We start from the raw sequence: 20,571 nt of genomic DNA, 5'->3' as shown, positions 1-20,571 counted from the left end.
TGCTGCTGTAGCAAGGGCAATTGCCAGCATGTAGTTGTGTTCCCCAAGATCAGGAACATAAACCCAGCAGGAGGAGAATTGGGTAGATCTTGACTGAAGTTTTAGGAAGCCAGAGTGATGTACTCCTTAATAAACTTCATTTGGGAACTGAAAACTGGAGGAAGCTCAAGCCTTTTTGTTTTAGTACTGATCAACAACAACTTTCATTCTATTTAGAAAAGAGGATTTTGCAGATTTCTTTTCCTCCTTGGTGCCATCACTCATTACACCAGCCATTCCATCGCAAATGGGGTCCAGTCCACTTCATATTGTCTCCCCTGCAGAAAAGGGCATCTTTTATTTTTTGGAGGTCAAGAAAAAATCACCTATGGAACAGCTGGACCTTTTAGTGGATTGGCGTAAGTTCTGAAAGTACCTATAGGCATGAATATAGTCAGTGAGCTTCTCAAGAAGCAATAGGCATTTACTGTTCAACTCCAGATCTGTTTTGTTAGCCAATATCTTGGCTAAATATACCCCTCCCCAGCTGGCTTGTATCTGCCTCTGACAACCAGTCTAATTATAGCTGTGCCTTGTAAAAGTACATTGTAAACTTGGCAATGGTCGGTGGAGACCACCTTTTACACGGCCATAATAAGGTCAGCCATAACTGTGTCCTAATGAGAAAACTGGAAACTTAATTTTACTTGTTGTTCAAGTTTATAATAAGCCCCCCCTCACAGTTAGCCTCTAGGCATATGTAAAGAGCTTAAAACTATCGTAATCAAATGGCTGGAGCAGCATCCCCTTGTGGATTTTTCAAGTGGGTCTCCCTGGAGGGAAGAAGTCTTGGCCTGCAGTGGCCACTAAAGCAGTCTCCTGTCACTTGGCTAGTTGTCCCTTCAGTGTTATTCTTTTCAGGGTAATGGCGGTGGGTGGAGGGGTTTAGCCTCAAAATGTTCTAAAACAAAAAGCAAACCAAACACACTACTATGTTGTTCACCAGTCTTCCTCCTTTTTTTTCCTTTGGACATGGTTCCCAAACAGTCTTAGTGGTGTGTTGCTTGCTCCTTGAAATCTAAATGCTCCTCCCCAGTGGCTGCTTCAGGTAATAGACCTATCGCTCTGCAACTCTGCAGGCAAAGCTCCCTTTAGGCAGAGCTCTGACCGCCTTCCTGACCAGTCAACCCTGAACTGAGCTAGGCTCTCACTTTTTATTCCCTCCTCCAGGCTTGGCATTGGTTGCAAGGCTAGCAGGGTGGGGCTAGCTGGGCTCATAGGCTCTCCATGACCCCTTCACTGCTGATGTAGGGTCTCTCTGCCCCATCACATGCTGCGTTGAAACAAAGAGGAATGAAGTGGCTAGAACCTGCACAGCTCTGGATAAGTGAACATCCATCCAACATATTTAAACACAATATGTCTTTGAAAATAGTGAGCTATATTATTAAAACATGGGTGTCTAAACATTGGACTCTTAAAGGCAGGCACCACCATCTATTTTTACAGTGTCTCAACACTTCCCATAAGATCCTCTTTTTCAGTTGCTTATAACTTTGCAAAACTTTAGCCATTCAGACAGCTATTTTCCATGCTGTGTGCCTGCCTCAAGCTAATATATAATTTAGGAAAATTTCAGCCAAAATCGTTCAACTCATTCTGAGAACAAGGAAGGGGGAAATATTTTTTCCTCCATATTAAATTCTTGAGACCTTTTCTTTGAAATACTCTAACACTCCCGTGCTTTGGAGTAGGAACTTTAAATTTGGCAAGGAGATGGGTGTTGTGTCAGGTATATGCCTTTCCCCATTCCTGTAAAACTCCATCCAAAGTTGTCCAAATTATAAGACTTTGGGAAAAAATTGCTATTCACACATGGTCAGTAGGGACTTCTTAGATTTTAGCTGTTTTGCTTAAGATTCTACCCTCACTGAGCATGCCTGAGCCTTTCATAGTTGCTAGTGCTGAGCATACTGTGCACATGCCATCCCTAAAAGGGAACTGAACATGCTCTCTGCTGGGGCTCAGAAGGTCTTTCATTGCAATTTCTGCCCCCAAATATTCCAGGCTATGTCCGGGCCAGGTAACAGACATGGGAGTAGGGAACCCGGTCTCCTGTGCTTTCAATGACTCCCTGATATCATGCAGGCAGCTGTCTGATTTGAATGCAAAAGGGACAAAAGCCAGATGGGGGATGGAAAGGAGAATATTGGGATAAGGAGTCTGGTGAAACTGGGACTAGAGGTGCAGCATAGAATGGGATTTGGTGGGGGAGACTGGGATTAGGAACCAGTGTGTGTGTTTGTGGGAGCGGTGGGTGAATAGGGGCAATAGCGAGGGGAGGCAGATCTGACAAAGAGCTCAGGTGTTGTGGGAGAACTGGCACTGACTGAGCAAAAACACTGGGACAATGAGCCAGGAAAGGGATGGGGGAAAAGACAGATTGGATGAGAAAGCTTGGGATCGGAGGGCAGGGTAGGGGAGAGAGAAATTGGATGAGGAGCTAGGACTGGATGGGCCAGGAGACTAGAACAAGCTGTGGGAAGGGGGAAAGAATGGAAGAGTTGGAGGGAGGGAAGAGTGACACTGACAGAAAGCCCCACGGGGGCTAAGACTGGCTGGACAAAGCCATATATTGAAGAGTGAGTATAAAATAAAATATTGAATAGCTGCTAGTTAATTGAGTACCATCCATCCTGTGAATGAAGCAAAGTAGTATGTGATCATCGAATTAATGATGGTCTCATAATACACACGTTCATGGGGGGCAAATTAAGGTTGCACTGACAGCATTAATTCTGACTGTCCTAACTTCTGAGCGCTTGACTTTGCAACCATAATAATGTTATTTTAATGTAATTGTGTGCAGTTATATTTAACCTCAGATGAATGGGAGTCAGGCATAAGGATTTCCATTCTGTGAATAATCATCATCTATCTTGACCAAAGAGTTACAGGGTTTAATAATGATGCCAATGGAATCAAAAACAAAATAGATGGTGGTGAATGAAGTACACTAAAATGTCCATTTTTATGCCCTTGAATGCTGTTTTTTTTTTTCAATTTTCTCTCCCAATTCATTTAAGTTAAAGCTGTCTGTAGGTAACCTGTATTAGGAGTCAACTGTGCAGAAAGCCTAGGTGAAACTCCTGAGGTATATTCCTTCCTGAGATTGACATCTTTACAGTTTTGAAATCGTATAGTAACATGAAAATACAGCAGTGCCACCTACCTGGTCTGGCTCTGAGCTAGCCACTGCATCAGTTTCCTCTCACACAACTTGAATCTCTTGACCTAACTTTGTTTGGTTGCTGCAGAGACTTGCTTGGCTCTCTACTGAAGTCAACAAAGAAAAAGTCAACCCCTTCTGGAGTATCCAAGTTCAAAATCAAACAAAAGCATCTTCCACCCAGTCTCAAGCTGGGCAGAGGGTATGTCTTCTTTCCTGAGGGTGTGTCTTCTCTTCAACTTCAAACACTCTTCAATCTCTCCTAGCCTTCACCAAACACTGACTCCCAGGGCTTCCTACATGCAGTCTCCCTGTTCTCGCTCTCCTGTCTTTTCTCTTCCACACTCTGCCTGAAGAAGGCCTCATTGAACCACGAGCGGCCCTTCACATGACTTCGCTCATTTCTCCACCTGAGGAGGTGAGCTAGGTGTGTTACAGATTTGGCTGGATCCATCTGTCTTCTCGTTAAAGGGCCAGTCACCCTTTGACAGGCTTCATAAATAAGATTTGAACTTTTGCAGGAAAGCCAGAGTGGACTGTGTGTCATAATATGGAATATGGTTTCTACACTGCAGTAAGAGTGGCAAAGGAAAATATCCTCATCTGAGGTCAGCGTTCTCAGAAGCAATTATTTTCTGTCATTTTAGTAAATGCTTTTCAAACAAGGATTTTGCCTTTCTAGTTTGTCAAGAAATTAGAAGCTCTTTGTCATTAATTTTAAATATATAGAACATTTATAAAATATATAAAAACATTTATATCATTAGTAAACCCACTGACTCTTCAATTCTTCTTTAAAGGGTTAGATAGGAAAAGAAATATCAAATTTGAGTGTCATTGTTTGTGTTTTCTATTTTGTGTATTAATGGCATTAACATACACTAGAACCTCAACAATATGAACACTTTGGGAATGGAGGTTCTTTGTAACTCTGAATCATAGACTTTAAGGTCAGAAGAGACCATTATGATCTTCTAGTCTATCCTCCCGCACAACACAGGCTACAGAATCTCACCCACCTACTCCTGTATGTTCATAACTGTTAACAAAATGTTATGGTTGTTCTTTCAAAAGTTTACAACTGAACATTGACTTAATGCAGCTTTAAAACTTTACTATGCAGAAGAAAAATGCTGCTTTCCCTTTTTTTTTAGTGGTTTAAATTTAACACAGTAGTGTGTGTGTGCGTGCGCACATACACTGCCTGATTGTCTACTTCTGGTTCCAAATGAGGTGTGCGGTTGACTGGTCAGTTCGTAACTCTGGTGTTCATAACTTAGAGGTTCTACTGTATATGTAAGTTATTTATATAGTGCCATTAACAACAGAATCTAGGCAACAAGTACTTAGGACACCTCATGACTTTGTCCATTTTATGGCTTTGTGTACTGTAGGGAAATATACTGTGGTACTTTAGTGAAATTGCACAAAGATAGAAAGTTGTTACAATTTTCAATTCCTGTTTATTTCCAGAACAAAAAGAATTCAGGGATATAGCTCATCCATTACTCTATGGTGTTCAAAAAAAGCCAATTATTTTTAACTAAAAGTTATTTTAGGGTTTGAAATTCATTTTATGCAGCAGTAAGTTGGGTCTAGATCAGGGGTGTGCAGAAAGTTTGGTCCGAGGGCCACATCTGGGCATAAAAATTGTATGGTGGGCCATGAATGCTCACAAAATTGGGGGTTGGGGTGTGGGAAGGGGTGAGGTCTCTGGCTGGGGGTGCAGGCTCTGGGATGGGGCCAGAAATCATGAGTTCAGGGTGTGGGAGGGGGCTCCGGGCTGGGACATGGGGGGTTCTGGCTGGGGGCGCCGGCTCTGGGGTGGGGCTGGGGATGAGGGACTACGGGTGCAGGAGGGTGTCCCGGGCTGGGAATGAGGGATTCAGAGGGCGGGAAGAGGATCAGGGCTGGGGCAGGGGGTTGGGACGCAGAGGAGGGACTCAGAGTTGCAGGCTCAAGTCAGCGCTTACCTCAAGCAGCTCCAGGAAGCAGCGGCATGTCCCCCTCCGGCTGCTACATGGAAAGTGCAGGATCAGGGCCTCTGTTAGTAAATATACAGTAACTCCCCACTTAGCGTCCTCTCGCTTAACATTGTTTCGATTTTACATCCCTGCTCCGTTACAGAACATGCTCGTTTAAAGTTGTGCAATGCTCCGCTATAACATCATTTGGCTGTCTGCTTTGTTCAGAGCTGGCAGCCCTCCTATCAGCTCCCTACACCCCCCCCACCCCAGTGCCTCCCACCCACCGGCGGACCCTGCGGATCAGCACCTCCCCCCTGTTTCCCCCGCCTCCTGCCTGCGGCAATCAGCTGGTTTGCGTCATTCAGGAGGCAGGAGGGATGAGGGAGGAGTGAGAAGTCAGCGCACAGGCTCCCTGTCCCTCCCCTGCCTCCTGAATGCCACAAACCAGCTGATTGCCTCAGGCAGGAGGGGGGAGCGAGGCTGCAGCATGCAGAGTAAAGGGGAGGACATGGGGGGAGAAGAGGGGGTTAAGGGTGGAGGCTTGGGGGGAAGGGGTGGAGTGGGCGGGCCAAGGGTTGAGCCCCCCGCCCCTGGTGCTTGCACAGTAGAGGAAGCTGCCACTGCTGCTGTGCAACGTGCTTCTCCTAGCCTACGGCACCATCAGCATCCTTGCCTGACTCATTGTCTGCAGTGCCAGTGAGCTGTGCCTGTGTGGGTTAAGTCGGGGGCATCTCCCAACTATAGTACTGTAGTGTACGTACAGTATGTTTGTAAACACACAGAATGTGCACACTACCCCCTCCCACCCCTAGCGATTCACTGTTGCTTTATGGCCCAACAGCCCTGTTCGGGAATAGGGCTCTACACCAAGCGCTTGCAAGGCCACCAGCTGCCTGCAAAGCAGCTGTGGGTGGTGCACAGCAGAGGCCCTGCCTTGCTGTCTTGCGACAGAATAAACAATGTTTTATCTGCTCATCCCCCTCCCCCCCCCGTTCACTGGAGGGAGGTCAGAACACAGAGGGCGGAACTCCCCCAAAGCAAGTTACAGGAATGGCGTTCCAGTGCCTCCTTCGCTGTATAAAGGGAGAAGCGGCGTAGAGATGCACAGAACCTGGCCCTGCTCCCATGAAAGTCTGTGAAATCCATGGGAGCTTTGACATTCACTTTAATGCAAACTGCATCTCTCTGCCCCTGCATGCACACAGCAGAGAGGGGCACTGCCCTGTAGCAAATGTTATTTTCCTCCTTTTACTACATTGACTGCAATGCAGTCTGGGTACTGAGTGCATGGTTATTAGGGGAGATACAGCAGGGCCAGTTTTCCAGGGCACCCTGGAAGAGAGGCCTTTGGTCCTCCAGCAGGACTCCTGTGAAAGTAAGAACCTGCAAGAAAGTAAGAACCTCCATAACTAGTCCTAGCCTAAACGCACATGGCTTCCAGTAGGGGAGCAGATTACCATGGAGAATGACATGGGTTTTCCAAATTCTTTCCCTTGCAATAGCTGATTGATGCTGCATGACCCCACCCACTCCAGGCTGAAGGGAGTGAAGAGTAGCACATGCATGCATGTCTGGAGGAGCATCATCCAATATCATGAGTCAAAAACGTCCAGCAAGTGATAGTGGAGTGTCTAGCAGTAGCAGTACCACTAGCAGCAAGAAAACCAGGAAAACCATTACTTTGTATACTAAATTAGACATTTTAAAGCACTTTGATGTAGGCTAGCATGCAGTAGACCTTGGCATCGCTCTAGGTCTTACTCCGACCACTGTGAGAACAATTCGGAATAATGCCGACAAAATCAGGGCTAGTGCTCGGTGTGTAACACCACTTAGTGCTACTACAAAAAGTCGATCAAGAAGTAGTTTGCTAGAAAACATGGAGCGTCTTCTCTCACTGTGGCTAGAGGATCAAAACTAGTGGAACATACACACCTTCTTCTCCTCATGTAAACTAGTTTTTAGTCTTTGAAGAAATGCTGTAGTGTTAATCTGGCTACTGTTGTCTTTTGCTCTTTACACATCAAAGATCTGAAGAAACCACACCAGCTCAACTTAGTCTCAGATAATAGTGTTTAACCAACTATACACAAACATGCAAGGCCTAAATATATACGTATTGGGCCTTTAAATGGTTTCTGGTGGCTTCCAAACCAAAGTGTAGTGAGCACCACTAGAGTACACACAAATGACTTAAAGAGACATTTCCCTATTCCTGAACTAGAATAGTGGTTCTTTGCTGATAGCAAAAAGTTCTCTTCCTTATTTTCTGTATTTTCAGGCAGTACTTGGAGCAGAGTAGTTTCCTGAGAACTGGTCAGTGGTGTGTGGGCTGAGCTTCCTGGAAGAGGTCTGTTCAAGCACTGGCTGCGTAAGTAAAGCAAATTCAGTTTAGAATATAGTCAGACTTTGCTTCAATGATTTCTCCTTCACTAGGAAGTTGACCTGTAAGGCCAGGGCAATCTGCTACTGCTAGGGAGAGGGCCAATATTAGTATCAGAAGAACTTCTTTATGTTTAATGGCCTCTATGCCATCTTATAGCATCACCATAGTGTAGGATTTTATCATTATAACTTTGGGCCCCAACACCTGTTAATTTCAGTAGGGGTACAGAGTGCTCAGCTACTTACAAGACAAAGCTCTTTTTTTGAAAAATGTGTAGTGGATCAGGATATAATAGAAAATTGGATACAAGAAGTAAACTAAGTAGAAATTAAGCAGAGAAGTTCTGTAAGTTATCTGGTATGTGAAACAATGAATTGTTATGTTCTTGGGCAAGAATTAATGTAATAGAAAGATCTGACCAAAATATAGTAAGAATTGTTGTTGCCTATTAAATTGTTGACACAAAAGTGGACCATGACATCCTTACCCTTCTACTTAGGTGTAGAACTACCCACACATTCCTAATAGCATCATTTGTCAGGCAACTGACACAAGCCTCTCAAGTCATTGCTATTCAGTGCTGTAAATGAATTCCCTCAAACAACACATTCACTCACTAACATTGGATTCAATTTACTTTCTGTATGTTTGCTTTATTGCTAGGCTCTTGCATGGACAATATAGGAAATGGCACTACAAAACATTCAGAAGTGCTATAGGCTACTGTCATTCAGATACAAATAAATGAACATACATTTTTCTTCCAGATTTCTTCAGCAACATTTTGCCAATATTTTTAAAGGCAATTTCTCCTCTTCCCCTCCAACCCAACAAACCAAAATGTAGAGCTCAAAGGAACAACAAACCCAGAAAACAGAGAAAAAGTCAAAGGAAAAACAAGAAAAGAGTTCAAATCCTCTCTGAAATTGCCTTTGTTTTAAACTAGAGGTTGACCAGAGCCCCAAGGTTTGATGGGTTCAGTCAGAACACCGCCACATTTTGGAGCTGTAGTATGTTTCCTTTCTACTCTGTATAAATACTCAGACCTTCAATAGTGTGGCAACTTCCATGGAAGGAAAAATTGTGGCTTATTAAAGAAATGCTGCAAAAATATTCTGAATATTCAGAATGTGCAGTAGCTTTGTTATATTATTGGTGATTGACAGAATTCAAGCTCTGCATATTTGTGAAAATTTTAAAATAGCTATGTATATTATGGAGTTCACCTGCCTATACAATTATAAAAAAGTGTTCTTATGAATCAGTGTTTTAATAACTTTCTATTCAATTTAGAGACTGATGAGATAATTAAGAGCAATTTTTATGTAATAAAAATGTAAGTAACAATTGTTTTTTTGCAAAAGCAAGGTAAATGTATATAATTAATATGGGAGACATAGGATTAGGTAAAATAAGTTACCACTTTATTTGTTCAAGTATACCGGTGGGAGGAGGAAGTAAAATTAAAATATGATGTACAGTAACTCTGCAGTATAATAGTGAAATGATAGAAAAAGATGTATATATACATGCCAAAATATATGCATTATAATTCTTGGCTTATGAAACGTATTAGGTAACACTAACTATAGCTGTTTGGTACCTCCACCTATAATTCATTGCATTATTTAAACCTATTCTAAAATCATAGAATATTGGGTTGCAAGAGACCTCAGGAGGTCATCTAGTCCAATCTCCTGTTCAAAGCAGGACCAACACCAACTAAATCATCCCAGCCAATGCTTTGGCACACTGGGCCTTACAAACCTCTAAGGATGGAAATTCCACCATGTCCCTAGGTAACCCATCCCAGTGCTTCACCACCCTCTTAGTGAAATAGTGTTTCCTAATATCCAACCTAGACCTCCCCCCACTGCAACTTGAGACCATTGCTTCTTGTTCTGTCAGTTCTCAAGGAAGTGGTACTTTTTTATGTATGGAGGTGGGAATAAACCTCTCTCTTGTCTGGCTGCAGAATCCAAGATGAGACAACTCAAAGTGGACACTGAGTATGATTGGACACCAGCATGTGGGCCAGTGGCTTTGAGTTACACACATTCTCTAAGTAAAAGAGTGACCAGTTTCCACACCGGAATTTCATTTTCACAGGAATAATTTTATGCCTGCCATTCATTGTGCCCCTGTTCTTTGTGGGTGCAACATTGCTGAGGCAATGAAATACCGGTGTAAAGTTGTGCCAACAAAAGTAGAAGACTGGTTTAAATACAGAAACACAAAAGTCCGGCTTCTTGATAGATTTAGAACAAGGCTATGACCGACCAAAAACAGAACAAAAAAACACACACTACATTCTTTCCTGAGATAGGGTAGGGATGCCCACACTCACGCATACGAAAACTAAGGAAACATGTCTAGTGAGAAAAGAACTAAGCAGTTTCATTTGAGAACTTGAATCCAGAGCTATGGATAGCTGGAGTTCTGAATGTGGATTTACTTGTATATAAGCTTTTATAGTAGCTTTTGCCATATTATCTATTCATCGTTCATATTTGAACTATGTACAACTTGTAAACAAAGGAGTCTAGGACTAAGTATACACCCAGAAATTGCACCAGATTTCACTAAATCTGTTTCTAAATTCACCCAGTATCCACACCAGGGGTAGTGCCAATTTAATTCTTGAATCAGTTGGAGTGCAATATTGATTACCTTAATTCGGTAAGAAGCTATTGCCATTTTTTCCCTTCCAGCAAGGAATTAACTCACTCCAGAAATAAAAAAAAAAAAAAGAACGAGGAATAGTCCTTGTTCTTTTTTGCTGATACAGACTAACACGGCTACCACTCTGAATCCAATCCTTCTTGAGCTCTCAAAGCCACATTAGTTTGATTGAGCTATTCTAATCTCCATGCATACTAATTTTAGAAGTTTTCTACTCAAAAGAGAAATGTAGATTTCTGGGGGTTGCGGGAGCACTTTTCTTCCCAATAATAATAATAATAATAATAATTATCAGGGATTTGTCATTTTCTATATGTTTCTGCTTCAGAAAAGTAATATGGAAAGAGACAAATGTTGGTGTCTTATCAAAAGAAAGAGAAACCTCTTGCTGCCATCTATGGGCTGAGGTCAATTATGAGCTGCTAACAACATTCCAATGGATTTGATGATTAAGCAATGCAATTGTTGTATGAAAAAACTACACTAATGCTTACGTAGTGTAGAAGGAAGTAAATGCAATACATGTTAAAGAACACCAGAAGGAACCTGGGGGACAGGATGGGGGGGGGGGGAAGGAATATAAAACAACTAGGTATATTTTTGTGAATTTGCAAAATAAAAGTCTCTTGGTTCAATTCCACTAACTTAATTGCTTGTTTCAGTCAAAATAAAGCAGAAGCCTAGCCGGTGGGTCTCACCGACATGCTCAGGGCCTGATTACCATATTTGGGGTCAGGAAGGAATTTTCTGCAGGGTCAGATTGACAGAGCCCCTTAAGGATTTCAACTTCCTCTGCAGCATGGATCATGGGTCACTTCAGGAACTCAATCAGAGGTTATGGGTCTATTGCATGAGTGGGTGGGTGAGGTTTTCTATGGCCTGAAATGTGCAGGTGGTCAGACTAGATGATCATGATGGTCCCTTCTGACCTTAAAATCTAGGAGTCTAAGAGCAATGATGCTGTACAATCATCAGCAACAAAGAATGCAAATCAATTAAAGATTTGTTTGCTAGACAAAGCCGATTTTCTGAGTACCATGGTATTACTATGTAAACAAGACCATGACACTGCAATTAAAAAATAAAAACAGCAAACTCAGACTAGAATTGTGGTTGCATAAAAGTCTTCCTACATAATATCACACAGAGATGTAGTCCTTATCCTTGACTGAAGGGCAAAATTATTTTTCTAAGAGATATTTCACCTTGAAGACTTTACATACTAAGAGCCAAGTTTTGCCCCTAAACAATTCCCACTGAAACTATGGAATTTGTGCAACTCTAAGAACAAAGTTTGTCCCTAAATAACCTCATGAACAAAAACATTATTAGAAATATTACTAGAGCTAGTGTAACTGTTGTTGCAAGTAACTTCTTGAAGGAATGTGGCAGCTCTTTGAATACAATATGTTTGCATTCATAAAGTTTAGTTAGGCCTGTTGCCAGCTGTCAGTAAGCAGATAATATTTGTTTATCTCTAATATTCCAGAGTTTTCATTTATAGAAAAATAAGAACCAGATTCAACAAAATATCATGTGCTTAGTTAGTTTTCATTTTTCAAATGTTGTTGCACTGTCATCCTAGCTCTTAGTTTCTCTACTAGTGATCATCCCCACCACAGTATAGTTATTAGATGTCTCGTTCTACAGAAATATCTTCTACTTTTTCTAGTCTTCTGTAAAGAACATTTATATATATATTACTTATCTCTAGAAATATTTGTTAAAGTTTAACAACCAAAAAATATCTGCCCCCTTAACAAAATGACAAATCCAATATCTAAAAATGTGATATTCTCTAGCAGAAATTGTTTTGAGGAATTGATGATACCAAATATGCAAGTAAGCAGTTATATTTCTAGCTCTGGGCCATGTAATGTCTCCAATACTCTATGGCTTGGTCTACACTACCCCCCTAATTCGAACTAAGGTACTTCGAACTTCAGCTACGTTATTCACGTAGCTGAAATTGCGTACCTTAGTTCGAATTAGTTCGAACTTACCTTGGTCCACACGCGGCAGGCAGGCTCCCCCGTCGACTCCGCGGTACTCCTCTCGGCGAGCTGGAGTACCGCAGTCGACGGCGAGCACTTCCGGGTTCGACTTATCGCGTCCAGACTAGACGCGATAAGTCGAACCCAGAAGTTCGATTTCCAGCCGTCGAACTAGCGGGTAAGTGTAGCCAAGGCCTTAGAGAATCCACATAATAGAATCATAGAATATTAGAGTTGGAAGAGACCTCAGGAGGTCATCTAGTTCAACCCCCCTGCTCAAAGCAGGTCCAATCCCTAATAAATCATCCCATCCAGGGCTTTGTCAAGCCAGGCCTTAAAAACCTCTAAGGATGGAGATTCCACCACCTCCCATGGTAACCATCCCAGTGCTTCACCACCCTCCTAGTTAAATAGTTTTTCCTAATATCCAACCTAAACCTCCCCCAGTGCTACCTGAGACCATTGCTCCTCTTTCTGTCATCTGCCACTATTGGGAACAGCCTAACTCCATCCTCTTTGGAACCCCCCTTCAGGTAGTTGAAGGCTGCTATCAAATCTCCCCCCTCTCTTCTCTTCTGCAGACTAAATAAGCCCAGTTCCCTCAGACTCTCCTCGTAAGTCATGTGCCCCAACCTCCTAATAATTTTCGTTGCCCTCCGCTGGACTCTCTCCAATTTATCTACATCCTTTCTGTAGTGGGGGGCCTAAAATGGGATGCAACACTCCAGATGTGGCCTCACCAGTGCTGAATAGGAGGGGAATAATCACTTCCCTCGATCTGCTGGCAATTCTCCTACTAATGTAGCCCAATTTGGCATTAGCTTTCTTGGCTACAAGGGTACACTATTGACTCATATCCAGCTTCTCATCCACTGTAATCCCCCAGGTCCTTTTCTGCTGAACTGCCACTTAGCCAGTCGGTCCCCAGCCTGTAGCAATGCATGGGATTCTTCTGTCCTAAGTGCAGGGCTCTGCAATTGTCCTTGTTGAACCTCATCACTATTACTGTTTCTGGATTGAGGACATTTTCTGACCTACACCACATTGTTTTTTAATTTAGAAAAACACATTAATTACAGGATGTTTTTAAACTAAATCAATGGCAGGCAAGGGAGACACATAAAAAAACAACAATTTTTCCTGATAAATTACTACAGATCTCACAACAGACCCATTTATTTGAGGTTTGAATTTTAAATCAAGTTTAAAATCTTTGTCTGCCATTTGAATCCTAATTTAAGCTAGAATTAATCAATTCAGAAATAATTTAGATTGTATGCCCTGCCAGTCAACACAACTTGCTCTAGAGCCTAGCTTGGCCAGAGCATGTCAACGGCCAGTTTGCAACAAATCCTTATGCAAGCAAGGAGGGAGAATACACCAGGAGCTTATGCCCCTACTGTGTGATCTACATAGAGGGCCTTACATAATTGTTAGGTCTCTCCCTGTTGCAGATATTGAGGGATAGGGAAATTGAGGTCTTCTTTTGAACATCAAATCCCCTATCTTAAACATTAAAAGAAATATACCGGTGCAGGGAAAGAGAAAAACAAGGCAAGGAAAAAAACAACAACAACAAACAAACATATTCATGGCTGGTGCTAGAGAGCAACTCTTGCATTCATGAATACTCACACTGAAACAAATTGGACATTTTGTAACTACTCATTTGAGTAAGTTCTCATCAGTGTAAGAGTTGCCCAACCAACTCCAAAGTTATAAAAATACACAATTAGGAATCTGATCCCTACAACTTTACTGATTTAGAACATTATTCCACAAATCTCACCACTTATTTCTTTGAAATGCACTTATGGAGTCAGGTGCTACTCAGTGTGAATAAGAATGGCACAATCAGTCCTTCAGAAGAAAGATAAGTTATTGTTTTAAAATTATATAAATCCCTGAGCTTCAGCTGCCATAAATCAGCTGGTATTCTAACTCCATATACTAGTATAATAGGTCAATGAAAATATTATATTTAGAAAACAAAAATAATATTGCAAGTTCACAAGTTGTTTGCTATTGTATTACATCTGAGAAATAGTATGGCATGTGTGAATAAAAGCTATCATAACATAAACAGATAATGGAGCAGAGTTTAGGTTCTATAGAAAAACTTAACTTTGACATTTCTCAATTTATTTCTCCCAATATTTAAATTGTGCTGCCTGAAAGGTATATAAAGGTTTATTGATGAAAGTACATATACTCACATGTACTGAATAGGGCAACATTTTGCTTACTGAATTTTGATGTTTCTGGGTAATGAAGATGTTCCTGGAGGAATATGATCTTTCTTCTTTAATATGTCAGAATATAACGGAATGACATGAAATAGAGTTATTTTTCTTAGCAGGCTAGAAGATATTTACAACTTATAGTAAAAATCTTCCAGCCAGAAATTTCAGAAAGCATTTTAAAATCACAGCTAGTCTTCAGAGAGAACAAAATGTTCATTACCTAAAGGAAAAAGCAAACAAACACCTTACAAGTTTAAAATTCTCATTCCAAATGTCTTGATTCTTAATTCATTGCACAGCCATTCTGTGGGAGTTGGGGTGAACAACACTTGAAAGTTACTATAGGGATACTCAGGAGGGAAAAGAGGAATGTTCCCTTTAATATCATTAAAGTTAATTGCTATATGAATGCTTGTTGGAAAGACGAGTGATAAAATAAGTATTGTGCTTAGACAATAGGGACTGAATTAGAGGGTTGACTTTTAGTGAACATACCCACAGAATCCTGTTATTTGCCTGTGTGTACTTTTGCATATCAGTGATTTTCACTGAAGTTGTTCATCTATCTATCTGTCTAGGTTCTCCTATTAGCACCTGTCATCATAGAAACTGAATGCCTCACAGTAATAAGGGCAAGAACAATATATTTCTTAATAAAAATGCAGACTAAAGGTACGTCTGCACTTCAAGTTGGGGAGTAATTTCCAGCTCAAGGAGACACTTGCACTAGCTCTGGTTGCATACTAAAAATACAATGTATCTTCAGTGGCCTGAAGGGATTACACCTGAGTTAATCCATTTTTAATTAGAAATATTGAATCCTTGCCAGACATTATGTCATTGTGTGGCCTTATTCCAATTGGTATCGGCTGCCAGGCGTCAAATCGCAGCTGTGTATAGGCAACAGTCTGGGACCCCTGCCTGAGGGCTTGGAGTGCAGCTCCTGCAGTGCACTGTTTGCTAGGGTCATCAAAAATGCCTGTCATTGCCTGGATAAACTCTTTAAAGTGTTTGAGAAGAGAGTAAGGCCCCTCCAACAGTGGGGAAGCTCATCTCAATGCCTCTCCAGTAAGTACGCTAATTGCAAGTTCTACTCAGAACCAGACCGTGGCATATGATAGTGGTCACAGTACAAACAGCAAGCAGCACTGTTTCAAGAATTCCTGGAATTTGGCATGGTCTCCAGTGAACTTGTCAGGTAGGGGAATGCTGGGTGTGGGGACAGTAGGTGTGAGGTTTAGGGGGGTGTCCCCAGTCACCACCAAGCAGCAGTACTGTCTTTCAGTGCAGCAACCTAGACCTTCAGTTCCTGTAAGGCCCCAACCAAGTCTACAAGGATGAGCGGGATTCCTGCTGTTGTAATTCCAGAAGGAATTTCCATGTTGTTAAGCCTGCATGCTCCCTGCATCTGGTCTTTGTGGGCTGCTCAAACTATGAACTGGCGAGGGTTGGGTGGCCAACACCATGGGTGGAACAGGACCTTGTCTGATGGTTGTGCTGGCAGTTCTGAGTTGCGGCAAGTGAAGCTCCAGGAGTCAGGTACCAGACTGAGGGTGAAGCCAGAGTCAGGGTTGAGGAACCAAGCCAGAAGTCAGAACTGGAACACCAAGCCCAAGTCAATGTCAAGAAGCCAAGCCATAGGTCAGAATTAGAGCCAAGATTGAGAGCGTGGTGGGGAAACAAAGACTAGACTGGAGTGGATAGGAATCAAGTCTGAATACAGTAGCATACAGTAGCATACAGTAGCATGTAACAGGACTAGAACAAAGTTAGATGAATGGCTGGAGGCAAGCCAGGGCAAGGCTGCAACCAGGCTGGAGCTAGGATTAGAAGCAGGGAAAATGTTGAGCAGCTGCTGTGCTGCTGAGGCCAAGGCAAGGCCACAGATTCTCCTGGCCAAAACAGGAAGCACAACCACGTGGAGAAGGCTTGTTAGGTTGAGCTTTGCTGGTTTGCCTAGGAACCAGACAGCTTTGCTCCTGACAAAGTTCCAACACCCCCAACAAAAAGCAAGTTTTTTTTTTTTCTAAACAAGAAAGGAATATTCAACTGAATGTCCCTAGCACAGCAGAGGAATATCTAGCACCAATCACCTCTACGCCTCAAACTCCTATCCACAGCTCTGCCCACTGAAGTCTACAAAAGTTCACTTGTATGGTAGTGCTCTAGGAGGGCATTCCCAGAGGGCAATGGTGTCATGGAGGGGATGCTACTGTATTCAGTGTGAAAAGAATGAGACTGTACTGTAGTGAGGCCTCTACATGCACAGCCTCATGAGCAGGACTCATAGATTTAAGGCCAGTAGGGACCATCATGATCATGTAGTCTGACCTCCTGCACATCACAGGCCATAGAACCTCACCCACCCACTCCCGTAATAGACCCATAACCTAAGGCTGAGTTACTGAAGTCCTCCAATCTTGATGTAAAGACTTCAAGTTACATAGAACCCACCATTTACACTAGTTCAAACCTGCAAGAGACCCATGTCCCATGCTGCAGAGGAAGGCAAAAAACCCCAAACAAACAAACTCAGAGTCTCTGCTAATCTGACCCAGTAGAAAATTCCTTCCCGACACCAAATATGGTGATAAGTTAGACACAGAGCATGTGGGCAAGATCCACCAGTCAGACACCTGGTAAAGAATTCTCTGTAGTAACTCAGAGTCATCCCCATCTAGTGTCCCATCACTGGCTGATGGAGATATTTACTATTTGCTGCTAGCAGTTGCAGATTGGCCATCCCTTGTCAAACTCACTATTGAAGCCAGTTAGGTTTTTTTGCCCCCACTGCTTCCCTTGGTAGGCTGTTCCAAAGTTTAACCCCTCTGATGGTTAGAAACCTTTGTCTAATTTCAAACCTAAACTTGTTGATGGCTAATTTATAGCCATTTGTTCTTGTGTCAACATTATACTCCTGGAGGAATTCTGCGGAATTAATGCTCCCTACAGATTGACCCCCGCCCCCCTCTCTCCCGCAGAATAATTGATTTTGAAGGGGTGGTAAAGGTGGTGAGAATGGTCTCATGTCGCTCCTGGGCAGTGGTCCCCAGTTTAGGACTCAAGAGTAGCCAGAAGAAACGTAAGTCAGTGTCTCTTGGGGGGGCAGGGGCAGGGCTGGGTGCGCACACAAGACTCTATCCCTCTCGCTTGCTATTATGGGGCACCCAGCAGGGAGGGGCAGGTCTCCAGGGTGTTTCTGGGAGGGCCCAGCCCTTGCACTGTGTCAGGGTAAAAAGGAGCTTGTTGGCTCTGTGCTCAGATTCAATTCTCTATAGTAACTGTCTTCCAGTGGATGCAGCTGAGAGTAACCACCACCATGCAGCTGGATGCAGCTCCCTGAGGGCAGGTCTTCACTACGGGGGCGGGGGGAGGTCGATTTAAGATATGCAAATTCAGCTACGCGAATAGCGTAGCTGAATTCGACCTATCGGAGCCGACTTACCCCACTGTGAGGACGGCGGCAAAATTGACCTCCGTGGCTCCCCGTCGACGGCGCTTACTCCCACCTCCGCTGGTGGAGTAAGAGCGTCGATTCGGGGATCGATTGTCACATCCTGACGAGACGCGATAATTCGATCCCCGAGAGATAGATTTCTACCCGCCGATTCAGGCGGGTAGTGTAGACCTAGCCACAATCTGGGACCTATTTTATCTTGACCCAGTCCCCAGTATACTCTAGAGCAGTCTCTCTATGCTATTCCAAAATATGCCAGCTGGTGGGTCACCAGTGATCATCTTCAGCAGGTGACCCACCATCCTCAACACAGTGGCGTGCTCTGACCGTGCCCCTTTCCCCTCCTTGTTTCCTTTTTAGGGATTGGCATAGGAACTGCCTGTCGAGTACTAGCACAAATGGGCTAGATTACAGCTCAGGATCTATTTTATGGACCCATTAAAAAAAGATTTTGAGGGCAAATAAAATGTTAGAACTATTAACATGAACTAACTTTGATCCTTTCCCACTTTACTTCATATAAAGTGCACTAACATGTTTTGTGTACATATTTTTTTGTAGGAAGAACTGAGAATTTTAAGTGCAGATTTGTTTGATAGTAACAAATTCCCTGACCCCTGCACATATGCACCTTTTGAAGGAGGAAGTTGAAAATCTTTAGGGGACGGTCTTATTTCTGAGTCTTTTGATGTGTGTGTGCACATCAGAACTCCTGCTGTGTGAGAAGCGAGGCTCAGCATAAAAACCTTATAGTGTACTATTAAATTAAGTTGGTCAGGACATGTTTATAAAGCAGTTGATGAAATTTCAGGACAAAATACTTCCCAAAGTAGCCTGCCAGGTCCGGATGAAGTTACCAAAGAGCAAAAGGATATTCATTCTTTTGCACAACGTGAATGGCCTTCATATCATGCATCAAAATTGGTTACATCAGCTTCTTGTGCTAGAGAATTCTCTGCAAAACTGCATGTGGATTGGGACAATTAATTTGCATATCCTGCAATGTTGTTCTCAGTCATAACCGGTGGTCTGTAATTGTGGATCATGTTTGCATAAAAATCCCCCACAAACTGAAGGAACATATGGCTCAAGAAGATGAGAGAAACAAATGCCAGAAGACCATTACAAGCACACTGAAAAACAATACAGAGGTGGAGAAAAAACATGTGGAGGTGAGTGGAAATAAGAGAATTTTATAATACAGAAATCATGCAAGTGGCTTAGAAGAGGCATAGCAATGAGGTCTCTTTACTTGCTCTGAGGTCTTGAATAGACAGCTTAGTTTTAAAGCTTTTTGTAGAGTGGTGACTGTGGTCAGTTTTCTGTTAATATAATAATAATACTCTCTATATTATGTAACTTTTGCACTTTCACATGATGTTTTACAGTTGATTATAATATAATAATGCAGTTTTGTTATTCAGTGAGTGTCTCCTTGGATAGAGGCATAAGCCAAATATCTAAATACTGCTAAATATACATATACACACACCCATTATCATTTGCTATAAATCTAAACTAAAATAAAAAATAACACAAATAGAAGTATTAATATAAGATTAAAGATGTTATAGGGATAGTAAACATTTGTGCTCACTCAAGACTTCTCTAAAACATCTTCTATTTTCAGATTTGTACAGCCTGGGTGAAGATAATAGCAGGTGCCAACTTGCCCTTGTCAAAGGGTGAACACTCACCTGTGAGAGAATTTCTTGACAGCAGGGTCGGAATGGTCGTGCGATTCCTGGTAGGACACAACTGACCGAGGCATATCTCCTCAATATATGTTCCATTCTATGCATCCAAAGAAGTGGGCTGTAGCCCACGACAGCTTATGCTCTAATAAATTTGTTAGACTCTAAGGTGCCACAAGTACTCCTGTTCTTTTTGTGGATACAGACTAACACGGCTGCTACTCTGAAATCTGTTACCTGAAGTGTATCTCGAAGAAAAGGCAAAATAAGAACACAAGGATCAGTTCTGAATGTACTGTTTGCACCATTAGAACCTGATTGCATTGGGCATGTTAACTCCCTTTTGGTTGACACAGAATTTTTAGATGTTGTTAATCACTCTACTGGTTCACGGCTGTAGTCAAAGCAGTAAATAAGTACCAGAGTGATTATGAAAATATTCTAGTAATTGATACCGACAATGGTAGTTACATGAAAAATAAAAGACATTTGATTCTGTTTCCTACATTCTACAAACAGTGTATAACTGTGGTGGGCAACCTGCAGCCTGTCAGGGTAATCCACTGGTGGGCCGCAAGACAATCTGTTTACATTAGCATGGCTGCCCATACCTCCCAGTGGCTGCGGTTTGTCGTTTCCAGAATATGGGAGCTGTGAGAAGCAGTCGTTGGCACGTCCCTGCAGCCCATGCTGCTTCCCGCAGCTCCCATTGGCCAAGAATGGCAAACTGCAGTCACTAGGAGCTGCGAGAAGCTATGGATGGTCATTATAAACAAACTGTCTCGCGGCCCACCAGTGGATTACCCTGATGGGCTGCGTGCAGACCGCGGGCTACAGGTTGCCCACCGCAGTTCTACACTGTTTCCAAATACTGTGCATATCACCTGTTTGACACATATTGTTAACTTAATTGGTGAATCATTCAGAAAGCCTTTTCAGA

The 20,571-nt window shown here is 42.5% G+C and overlaps 1 pseudogene; it reads left to right on the top strand.

Annotated features, from left to right (window-relative positions):
- Window positions 1-286: 286 nt before the first annotated feature.
- Window positions 287-19,699, top strand: LOC117871754 (annotated as a pseudogene).
- Window positions 19,700-20,571: the final 872 nt, after the last annotated feature.

The sequence above is a fragment of the Trachemys scripta genome, chromosome 2, assembly GCF_013100865.1.
Source record: "Trachemys scripta elegans isolate TJP31775 chromosome 2, CAS_Tse_1.0, whole genome shotgun sequence".
Classification (NCBI taxonomy): Eukaryota; Metazoa; Chordata; order Testudines; family Emydidae; genus Trachemys; species Trachemys scripta.
This window is presented reverse-complemented; position numbering and strand designations above follow the sequence as displayed.